Source organism: Schistocerca piceifrons, chromosome 2 (assembly GCF_021461385.2).
Source record: "Schistocerca piceifrons isolate TAMUIC-IGC-003096 chromosome 2, iqSchPice1.1, whole genome shotgun sequence".
NCBI classification, from domain to species: Eukaryota; Metazoa; Arthropoda; class Insecta; order Orthoptera; family Acrididae; genus Schistocerca; species Schistocerca piceifrons.
Window position 1 is genome coordinate 162,994,198 of NC_060139.1, and position 12,467 is coordinate 163,006,664.

Consider the following 12,467-nt stretch of genomic DNA (forward strand, 5'->3'; position numbering starts at 1 on the left):
TAAATCCTGACATTAAATTAATCAAAGTAATACGATCAACGAGTGAGCAAATGGAATATCACAGACTAACACAAGAACGCCTAAATGCATGTCATACCTTCCCACCGTGAAACAGACGCAGTTCCGAGGGGAGAAACGAGAACAGAAGCCGAGAGCAGAATCGTGTAGGCTAGGAGGCCCTACGATAAGAGACGGACACCCACGTCGCCAGCTGACCGCCAAAACCATCCCCCAGCCCATGTTAAAAGATAGAGCCCTCCAGAAGAACAGTAAAGATCTTACGATAACACTAAAAGGGCCACACCAAGTTTTAGCGTAAGATTTTTTCGCGTCTCTGTTACGTTGCAAACGTTAAAAACATTGCCCCACCACGAAAAGTATAACGTTTCTCATTGGATAGACAGAATTTTGTAGGCAGAGCTTAAGGTTAACATTGAGACCCTGATTGTTCAGTTGAAAACACAGCCAGATAGCTTTTTTTAAACCAACTTTGGTAAATTGTAGTAAGGAGAAGTTAGGAGAGAGTTGCTTCCGAGATGGCGAGGTGCGTGGAGCTGTGCCACCCGCCGCCCCCTGACGCTGCCTAAACACCGACAAGGTAATGAACGCACGCGATGCCGCATTTTTGAGCGCATAAGCCTTCACTCAGAACTGCGGAACTCTCATCTGTTACACCCTCGTTTTGCGTAATACTAGTGTCGATCGTCAATTAAAGCTCATGGTATTCAAATTTGCTATGTGATGTAAAAATCTGAAATGCGATGATATTTCTGTTATATAATTATTGAGAAGCCACATCAGCCACTGTAATTTACGACAAGTTAGATAGGTAATTAAAGATAATTGAGGGTCACTGTAGATCATTTTGATAGTTTTCTCTTCTGTGAAACTTAATTTAAACCGAGATTATAGATGTGATATGGCATAGGTCATCCTTCGATCCATTATAGAACTTGGAAACCCATTCAGGGAATATTCGTTCACATTTTTGTTGAACGCAGTTGGTTTTTATCATCCTGTATTAAAATATTTCCTTTTATCAATAGTGCAATTTATAAACGATGATTTGTGAGTAGAATAAAATTTCCAATGGTAGACTTAACTGCTTTTTCGACGTTATTTTACCAGCTAGCTAAAAATAGGAAAGCCTTGAACCCCTTCCACTAAATTTAGTTAGTTTTAAGATTCTTTTACAGGGAGTACAGTGGAGCTGACGCTGAAATCATTAAGTATTTGATTATATCATCGCTAGTCTCACTGAACTCTTCTGAACTCTACATGTCATGTGTGGTCTGACGTCTCCTTACCAGCAACAGGTCCCAGGTTCAAAGTAGTCAATTCCCTAAAAAACACACTCAGAGCGTCGTTGCGCGAAAGTGGTGGGGAGACACGACTTAGAACAAACAGGCACCACCCAGAATGTTACAACAGATCCATCGTTCGGTTCCGCCGCATATCGAATCTTTCCGGAGCACTTCCTGTTGTCTTCCTGTTCTTCGTTTCTGCAAACGACAGCGACCTAGCGGTTGTAGCGCTCGAATTGCGCGGTGAAACTAATCTTTGCAGTTTCTGTTGTCATTTAGAGTTTTGTTCATCATTTTCAGCAGCTGTTTTTGAAGAATGACGATGTGGAAAAACAGCGCACTAGTCGCTTCAGACATTTTTGTTTGGCGCAACTAGTGTGCTGTTTCTTCGCATCGGAAATATTATTATTCCATTCACTCCGCCCCCCCCCCCCCAAGTGCAGTCGAATTTTACTCTTTTGTGCCACATATAATTGCTTCCCACAGTGTCAAAGAGAAAGATTGGACCTGACGGAAGCTCAAAAAGTAGTAAGACTCCTTCACACAGTGGAAGTAAAATTATGTTCTACTAAAATTTCAAAAGATCAACTTCAAATAATTTCCAAAAATTGTGAAAAAATATGATATAAAATAAAAATATCGGCACTTGATATCAATATGTGGAAAATACCACCGATACGTATCGACATATTTTGTAAAAAATATCGTTATACCGATGTATTGGTATTTTATCAACAGCCATGGCCACAGCAGCATTGTCTTTCTGCTGTGTCTGATGACCTCCGCGCTGAGCAGGATAGTGTGGTAACTGTCAGACGCTGGGGTAACAGTACTTGTGGCATAAGCACGTTGCTCGTGACGTAATTTCGCCTGGCCGGCCCCAATCTGAAATGTTTCCATTAGGCTTCATTTTATTCAGCCAAACCAAGTAAAATAGCTGTAGCGCAACGAGTAGGGCATGTGGATGACACGGACGATGTCGCATTAAGACGCCTCTATTTCAATAAGTATTACGGATCGCTGCTCGTCCTTGTTCACTTTTTTATGTGAACTGAAAAAAATGTTGACCACATTCAGCTATTTCCTTATGATACTCAAGAGCCTGTTTTCATTCGCACTTTCGCGAATGTTAAGTGTTTTCTCCACATATTAGTGAGTAATGCTACACCTTCCTTTTTATAGTCCAGTTTCGGTTGAAAAATTTCGGAATTTGATGTGGGGCATCATGGAATATTTCCGCTTCAGTTCCGATGGATAAATGAAGTTCCAGTAGGTGTCGGCGCTTATGTTTCAAGAAAGGTAGTAGGAGTAATCTACTAAATTACTAAAGTCGATATGCTGTAGGATTTTAGAACATATATTGTGTTCGAACATTATGAATTACCTCGAAGGAAACGGTCTATTGACACACAGTCAACATGGGTTTAGAAAACATCATTCTTGTGAAACACAACTAGTTCTTTGTTCAAATGAAGTGCTGAGTGCTATTGACAAGGGATTTCAGATCGATTCCGTATTTCTGGATTTCCGGAAGGCTTTTGACACTGTACCACACAAGCGGCTCGTAGTGAAATTGTGTGCTTATGGAATATCGTCTCAGTTATGTGACTGGATCTGTGATTTCCTGTCATAGAGGTCACAGTTCGTTGTAATTGACGGAAAGTCATCGAGTAAAACAGAAGTGATTTCTGGCTTTCCCCAAGGTAGTGTTATAGGCCCTCTGCTGTTCCTTATCTATATAAACGAATTGGGAGACAATCTCAGCAGCCGTCTTCGGTTGTTTGCGACTGACGTTGTCGTTTATCGACTAATAAAGTCATCATAAGATCAAAACAAACTGCAAAACGATTTAGAAAAGATATCTGAATGGTGCGAAAAGTGGCAGTTGACCCTAACTAACGAAAAGTGTGAGGTCATCCACATGAGAGGTAAAAGGAACGATAAATCAGTCTAATCTAAAAGCCGCAAATTCAGCTAAATAGCTAGGTATTACACAGCTACGCTTGTCTATCCTCTTTTAGAACACTGCTGCGCGTTGTGGGGTACCTTACCAGATAGGACTGACGGAGTACATCGAAAAAGTTCAATGAAAGGCAGCACGTTTTGTATTGTCGCGAAGTATGGGAGAGAGTGTCACAGAAATGATGCAAGATTTGGGCTGGAAATCATTAAAAGAAAGGCGTTTTTCGTTGTGACAGAATCTTCTCACGAAATTCCAATCAGCAACTTTCTCCTCCGAATGCAAAATAATTTTGTTGACACCGACCTACAAAAGGAGAAACGTTCACCACGATGAAATAAGGGAAATCAGAGATCGTACGGAAAGATATAGGTGTTCATTCTTTCCGCGTGCTATACGAGATTGGAATAATAGAGACTTGTGAAGGTGGTTCGATGAACCCTCTGCCAGGCACTTAAATGTGATTTTCAGAGTGTCCATGTAGATGGAGATGTGGCCTTCAAAACGGCGTCTGTAGCGAAGGTGCATTCCAGCAAGAGAACTGTCACTGAGTTTCTTTTGGCGGAAAACTAGTGCACACCAGATATTCATTGGCGCTTGCAAACTGTTTACGGATAACTGACCGTTATTAATGACATGGCGAGTCGCTGAGTGCGGCGTCTGCCATCATCGCATCACTGGTGCTCAACTTTACGATCCCCCGCTTGCTGGCCAGCCGTACACATCTGTAACTCCAGTGGTGCTGGGACGTGCGGACACTCTCTTTGGGGAGAGGGTGTCACATTAAACACCTTTCAGCCGCCAATTTTCAGCCCTATTTTGTTGGGCAACCAGTTTCAGCGTATTGCTAGGCCATCTTCAGGCCCCTGACAGACGTGTAGGAATAATCTATCTCGCTTGTAATCAAAACAGGCGCCAGCAATACTGGTGTTAGCAGATATCTGTTACAGTGACCAGTCGGCAGGTGATGGTTGAAGTGGTCAGTTTATTTATTTATTTATTGTTCCATGGGACCAAATTAAGGAGAAGTCTCCATGGTCATGGAACGAGTCAATACATGAAATTATAACACGATAGAAGAAACAGATAAAATGAAATATAAAAAAAACATATTCAGGTGACAAGTCGTAAGTTTAAATGAAGAAAATCAACAATGTAACACTGGAATTTGCTTAATTTTTTAGCTCTTCCAGAAGCTCCTCGACAGAATAGAAGGAGTGAGCCATGAGGAAACTCTTCAGTTTAGACTTAAAAGAGTTTGGGCTACTACTAAGATTTTTGAGTTCTTGTGGTAGCTTATTGAAAATGGATGCAGCAGAATACTGCACTCCTTTCTGCACAAGAGTCAAGGAAATGCATTCTACATGCAGATTTAATTTCTGCCTAGTATTAACTGAGTGAAAGCTGCTAACTCTTGGGAATAGGCTAATATTGCTAACAACAAACGACATTAAAGAAAATATATACTGTGAGGGCAATGTCAGAATTCCCAGATTTTTGAATAGGGGTCGACAAGACGTTCTCGAACTTACACCACATATTGCTCGAACAGCCCGTTTTTGAGCCAAAAATACCCTTTTTGAATCAGAAGAATTACCCCAAAAAATAATACCATACGACATAAGCGTATGAAAATATGCGAAGTAGACTACTTTTCGTGTTGAAGTGTCACTTATTTCAGATACTGTTCTAATGGTAAATAAAGCAGCATTTAGCTTCTGAACAAGATCCTGGACATGGGCTTTCCACAACAGCTTACTATCTATCCGAACGCCTAGGAACTTGAACTGTTCCGTCTCGCTTATAAATGCCTGTTCTGTCTGATCAAAATATCGGTTCTTGTTGAATTGTGAGTTAGAAACTGTAAAAACTGCGTCTTACTGTGATTTAGCATCAAATTATTCTCCACAAGCCACGAACTAATTTCATGAACTACATTATTTGTTACTGTTTCAATATTACACACAAGATCCTTCACTATCAAGCTGGTGTCATCAGCAAACAGAAATATTTTTGAATCACCTGTAATACTAGAAGGCATATCACTTACATAAATAAGAAACAGTAGTGGCCCCAGCACCGACCCTTGGGGAACGCCCCACCTAAAAGTGCCCCATTGGGACTGAACACCACTACCACTTTCAATATTGCGGAGTGTAACAGATATCTACTAACACCAGCATTTCTGGCCCCTGTTTTGATTACAAGCGAAGTAGATTATTCCTATACGTCTTTCAGGGGCCTGAAGGAGGTATAGTAAAGCGCTGAAACTGGTTGCCCAATAATATACGGTTGAAAATTTACGGCTGGAAGTTGTTTAATTTGACATCCTCTATCGGACAGCCGAGTCCCTCAACCATAGCTAAAGAGATGGACATACAGAGACTCTCATTCGTTGTGACCGACAGATTACAATCTATCACCTCGCTGTTCGGCTGGACGTTTCTGTTGGTAGCGCTGACACACTCGTCCACCAATTGGCGTTCATAATGTCGTGTACCATCTGTGTTCCGCGCCGTCTAACAGAACACCATAAAGTGCAACACAGGACCATCTGTGCGGGGTTTCTTGCGCGTTACGTAGCCGATCGTGATAATATTTGTCGAATGTCAACTTAGGTGATGAAACAAGGGATCATCACTAGGAACCAGCTATCCGTGGAGTAACGGCACACCCTCTCTGCTCTGAAGAAACCCTTCAAAACCGCTCCCTCAACCTGTGAAGTCATGGCGACGGTGTTTTGATACTCTAAAAGTGCTATTCTGTTTGATATCTCCACACATGGTGCAACGATCAACTCTATTCTGCACACTCAGGAAACTGAAGAAACTTCAACATCCTCATCGCCGAAAAAATGCAGACGAACTTCTCCTTCTCCATGACAACGCAAGGCCTCATACGAACCTGTGCACTGGAGAGGAACTCACAAAACTGCTTTGTGCCGTTCTTTCTTATCTATCCTACAATAAGGATCCCGCGCCTTCCGACTTCTCTGGTCTAATGGAGAATATACTCCGCGTTCAGTAGTACGTGAATGATAGGGACGTTTTTGATGCAGCAAGACGTTGGCTCCGGCATTCACCAGTGGAGTGGTACCATGCCGGCATGCCACTTTTTTCTAAATAACAGTATCGAAATACATAAATGAATGGAAATTATGATCTGATTCCAAATGTGTACAACAATATATTTAAGGAGTTGTTATATTTCTTTGATGTCCCAAACAAATTTAAAAACATACTTTTGAGGTCCGAGTGGAGACTACGCAGATGTCCGGCACCATTAGCTGAGTGGTCAGCGCGACAGAATGTCAGTTGTAAGGGCCCGGGTTCGATTCCCGGCTGAGTAGGAGATTTTCTCCGCTCAGGGACTGGGTGTTGTGTTGTCCTAATCATCATTATTTCAGCCCCATCGACGCAAAAGTCGCCGAAGTGGCGTCAAATCGAAAGACTTGCACCCGACGAACGGTCTACACGACGGGAGGCCCTAGTCACACGTCTATGCAGATCGCCGTTCTTTCTTTGTTGTGCTAATGGCTGTTTCTATAGCTTTTTGTTAACTAATACTTCTTCCTCTCACTGCACTCTCTAGAATACTTTGAGTTATGCAGTCTATTATCCTCCAGGAGTTTTATGCCTGTGGTGGCTGCTGTAGGTGGTTGCTATAGCCCTCATTGTTTCGGAAGTATCCCACATACTCAGTACAGAATGGGAAGCAGAGACGCTAAGAAATGCACCATCCTTTTAAAAAAGGGCTGACAGTCCCTGAAGTAAAACACCAAAATCCGTATGATAAAGAGCATCAGCCTTGGGCCTGCTAAGAAATGTAATATATGCAATGAAAATATTGTTCCAAACGTTTGGAAACAGTCATATTTTATCAAGTTAGCGTCTCTGCTGCTGTGTCGGAATGGACACTTCTCTGTTGTTATAACGTTATGCTACTTGCTGTTTTTCTCGTCTTTTGCTAACTTGTGCTACCTTCTTCATTCTTTATGCACTAGTATATCTTCAGTTACTTACTGCATTATACGTAGAGGACTTCTACGCCTCTTTTGAATACTACAGCTTTTCTGTATAAGTATCCGGACATCTTACTTACAAAATTAAACTTGATGCTTTCGCTTGTATCAATAGGCTGTAGTTTGTGAATATTATCGCTCATATTCACTGTTATCATTTCTCTGATGTTACTGAACTCGTTTGATTTTCAATTTTTCATATGAATGCTTCTAAGTCCATAAATACCCTTCAGACATATACACCCGCCCCTCTCCCCAAAAAGGTCACAGCTATTAATTGAGCCTCTTTGTTTACCTTCAGATATTGTGAATGAAGCAAATGGCACTCATTATGGTTCAAAAAAGGTGATAAAAATATTATGTATTGATCGTGTGTTATATCAAACTGCATCTAAGCACTTAATAACAGAGGAAAAGAGTATGTAAGAGTTATTTGGAACACATACGACTACATACAGACAAATATGCTTCCGGCGTTACTTATATGGTAAGAGAAATGCAGAAATTTTCAATGTAATAATTTTATAAGAGCCTTTATCGATGTCCGAATGTTCGTTCTTCGTTTCATGTTTACTTTGTCAGAAATATTTGCACATGAAGTGTGAATGAAGGGTTATATGTCACTTATGCAGTATTTACCAAACACCACTGGAATGAAAAGTTTTTTTAAGTGTCTGTGTTCTGACACCACCCTGTTAGTGAAGCATATATTCAGCACTTAGATCCTAATTACTATCCCCTGATGAAGTATCAAATTTATTATTGCTGAAGGCAAATTCTTGATTGTTATACGACTATTTTGTGCCACGGTCCGAAACATCGTAAACTGAATAAATGAAACTGCTGAGGCAGATATCAGAAAAAATGTAACATCTAAAGCATATTGCTTGACCTTCCGCAATGCCTGTTTTTGATGATCACACTAAGGGCTTATTAACTTAGAAAACACCGATTTTATAATTACGTCTCACGGTGCTTCACTTTGAATGTGCGCTTCAAAAAAGGTATACTACGCAGTGGCAGCTACCCATCAGCAACCTGTCAAAAGACCGTGAGTTGTCGCGCTGCCTGAGTTATACTTAATTTCCATGATAATGGTGGCATTTAATTAGTACTCTGTAATTACTCTAAGGTCGATGGATTTTACTATTTATTCATTTTGATATCAAAATATATGTTTATAGCGACATGGGCAGTAAATGACACAATGTACCTCAATTCGTTGTGTTGGCTATATTTTATGACGTTGAAGGCTCATCCATCATACAGTACTAGCACTTCGGCACTGAGCGTTAATATAGACACTTTTAATAGAAGCTATGTCAATATTTAATTTTTTTCCCCTCAACTGTGATCACTCTGCCGTTGGAGGGGTGGTATACGTTTTTGCCCATTAAAATACATCAAATATCGCAGTAAGATAAAAATATACAACAACCTGCAAGTGAAACTTGTATAAAGGCGTTGCTGCGCGGTTAGTGAACGCCATCCGCGATTTAACAGTCTGTAATACTGTCTGTCTTGCTGGAAAAATATAGAAAGAGCAACATCCAGAAATAATACTCTAAACCCGCACAAAAATCGCAAGGTGCGTAAAACAGAGAACTGCAGAGAGGTGACGTGAACGTATACAAAGCAGCGTCCTCTTTTATCTAATCCGAGCCCTACGGGACGTTATTACGTCAAGCTCAGTCGGTGCGGAGCTCTCGAACGAGGGGTAAAATTGTAAACAGGTGCCATCGTGCCTTGTTGATGTCCAAGGGAGCAGCATCAACAAGTGAGTTATTTCGAACAGCGCAGAATAATTGGTCTCCGACATACGAGTTTATCCTACAGCGACATTGCAACCCACACGGTGCACGCCGTTACGGCAGGTGATGCAGTGTGGAGCAAGTGGGTAGGAGAGGGTCATACACAGCTACTAGAAGGTACTGGACCACACAATATGATGGCGGCACAGGAAAACAACCATTTCGTCCACGTGGCTGTAAGCAGCAAAGCAGGTTCATCCATAATTATGTACGTAGTATCCGAAAGAATAGACACCATTTTAATGACGCAGCCGCGATGAATTATGACACAAAGGAATTCATGACCTTAGCTGCCAGTGATCATTGATTTATATCAATGGGGAAAGTTGAAAATTTCTGCCTGCCCGGAATTCGAACCAGGTCTCCTGCTTACTGGGCAAACGCACTTACCACTGCGCCATCCGGACACAGTGATGACGATGATGATGATGATGATGTTTGGTTTGTTGGTCATCAGCACCCGTACAAAGTCCCAGTTCTTACACAGTCCAATTTTTAACAATGAAATCTAGCCACTGTCACTAATGATAATGATGAAATGATGAGGACGACACAAACACCCAGTCCCCAGGCAGAGAAAATCCCCAACCCGGCCGTGAATCGAACCCAAGACCGCGTGATCTAGAGGCAGCAATCCTGGCCACTAGACCACGGGCTGCGGACATCCGGACACCGTGATCATCGCAGCTACACGCAACTGTCTTAACACGCCTCCCGTCAGACCCAAAATCTCCACTATGAAATCTTCACGTGTTATCAGCGGAGTGGCGTCGTCTTCTAGTCGCAATGTTTTAATGGATTGCGCGTCCATCATCTTCAGGCGAAGGTTATATTCTCCTGAAGATGATGAATACGCAATCCATTGAAACGTTGCGACTAGAAGACGACGCCACTGGGCTGATAACCCGTGAAGACTTCGTAGCTGAAATACGCCGAGACAGCCTCCTCCCGAACACGCCATGCAGCCCCAACGGTACCGACCGCCGTGTCATCCTCAGCCTATAGGCGTCACTGGATGCGGATGTGGAGGGGCATGTCGTCAGCACACCGCTCTCCCGAGACCGGAGCTGCTACTTCTCAATCAAGGAGCTCCACAGTTTCTCTCCCAAGGGCTGAGTGCACCCCGCTTGCCAACAGCGCTCGGCAGACCGGATCGTTACCCATCCAAGTGCTATCCCAGCCCGACAGCGCTTAACTTCGGTGATCTGACGGGAACCGGTGTTACCATTGGGGCAAGGCCGTTGGCTCGAGAAAGCCTGTAATCCTAAAATCTCTACTTATCCAAACACTGCTAATGTAGTGCAAGTTGCCCATTATCCTCATTACTTACGGCATTTCACTGATTTCCATGAGTTCAAACCTTGTGGGCATCTGTACTGAATTAGATGTGTGGTGTCTGTTGTTTTGGACATGTTCGAATGCAAATAAGCTTCAAAAGTTGTCGCTAATCAGTTACTTAAGCAAGTAAACAATGTTAAACCGTGCTCCTTACCGTTGTTTATGTGAATTTAAGTAACAGTGGCATAAGTGTAAGGACTATCATTAACATACGAGGGCGAAATTTGTTGTGGGACATCGCGGAATAGTCCCCAGCTCGTGGTCGTGCGGTAGTGTTCTCGCTTCTCGCGCCCGAGTTCCCGGATCGATTCCCGGTGGGGTCAGGCATTTTCTCTGCCTTGTGATGACTGGATGTTGTGTGAAGTCCTTAGGTTAGTTAGGTTTAAGTAGTTCTAAGTTCTAGGGGACTGATGACCAAAGATGTTAATTCCCATAGCGCTCAGAGCCACATCACGGAATATTCCCATTTCAGCCTCTATAGTTTCATGAAGTTCAGATAGGCGGCGGCGCTATATGTAGTAATACATCCGCCGTCCGCGGATAGGAAAATCTCAGAGTGTGAGTTATAGCGTCTTTATTCAAACCAAAGTCTTTCTTCAAAGTTTACAAAACAATATTAGTGAGGTAGGACCGATCCTCCAAGCCTACCAATAACTAAATCAGAGATTCTTCCAAACATAAACTGTCTGTAGTAACCATACAACTACACCAAACCAAGCCCCGGGCGTCTCGTGAAGAGCGGCGCGGTGTCCACGTTGCCGTCACCTGAGTCCGAGGACGACTAGTGCGAGAATGGCTTCGGTACGCTGGCGGCGGTGGACGATGACGCGGCGGCTACGATGACACCAGTGGGCTCGCTCGGCGTGAACTGCCTCTCCAGGCTCCTGCGCCAGCCTAAATACTGCTTGGCGCATGGATATGGCTGGCTCTATTTGCAGTCACGTGTCGAGCGGAAGGAAAGAGGTCCGCGGCTGTAGCGACCTCTTGCGGTGCCGGGGACGCCTCCGGGTGGTCTCTGGGAAGCGTCTATGTTTCCGGGACGACCTATCAGGCTGACCCCTACTTGGTCCGGGGCCCGCTGTACCGGTCTGCTTCGCGGGAAGCGAGAGATGCCGGCGCTTAGTCTGGACACAGTATGTAGTTTTCAAAATGGGTCTGTAACGGAGGTGCGTTCCAAGCAGAGGCATATCATTGAGTTTTTATTTTTTTTTTTGGCGGAAAACTAGAGCATCTCAGAATTTTAAGGATGTTTGGAGACTATCTACGGAGACGTAGCACTTACAATAAGCACGGCGACTCTCTGGGCGGGGCGTCTGTCGTCATTGCACCAAGGTTACACACATCTGTCCAATCTCCCACGTGTCGCAGTCAGCAAAAGCGCCTGCCGTAGTGGAACGTGCGGACACTCTTATTCGGAGTGATCGACAGATTACCACCAAAATCTCGCTGCTCCTCAGCTGGAAGTCTCTGTTGGCAGTTCTGACACAGTCATCCACCAGTTGGAGTACTCAGAGGTATGTACCTGCTGGGTCCCTCGCTGCCTAACAGAACACCATAATGAGCAACAAAGTATGAGCCGTGCTGAATTCCTTACGCGTTACGAGTCCCAGCGCAGTAATCACTGTTGGACATCGTCGCAGGTGATGAAACACGGGATCATTATTTCATACCGGAAACAAAACGGCAAATTATGGCGTAGCGGAACACCGCTTCTCCTCCGAAGAAGAACTTCAAAGCCGAACCTACAGCAGGTAAGGTCATGGCGTCGGGTTTCAGGGACTCTGCAGTTGTTATTCTGTTTAATGTACTCCCTCATGGTGCAACGATCACCTCTGAAATGTACTGTGCTACCCTTAGGAAAGTGATGAAATCACTTCAGCGTATTCGTGGCAACAAAAATGCAAACGGCATTATCCTTCTCTATGACAATGCAAGGCGTCACACAAATCTGTGCAAACGAGAGGAGATCACATAACTTCATCTGATTGTGCTTTCCCAGCCGTCCCACAACCCGGGTCTCACACATTTAGAGT

The 12,467-nt window shown here is 43.4% G+C and overlaps 1 pseudogene; it reads right to left on the bottom strand.

Moving 5' to 3' along the window:
- Positions 1 to 10,224: 10,224 nt before the first annotated feature.
- LOC124778380 lies at positions 10,225 to 10,342 on the bottom strand (annotated as a pseudogene).
- Positions 10,343 to 12,467: the final 2,125 nt, after the last annotated feature.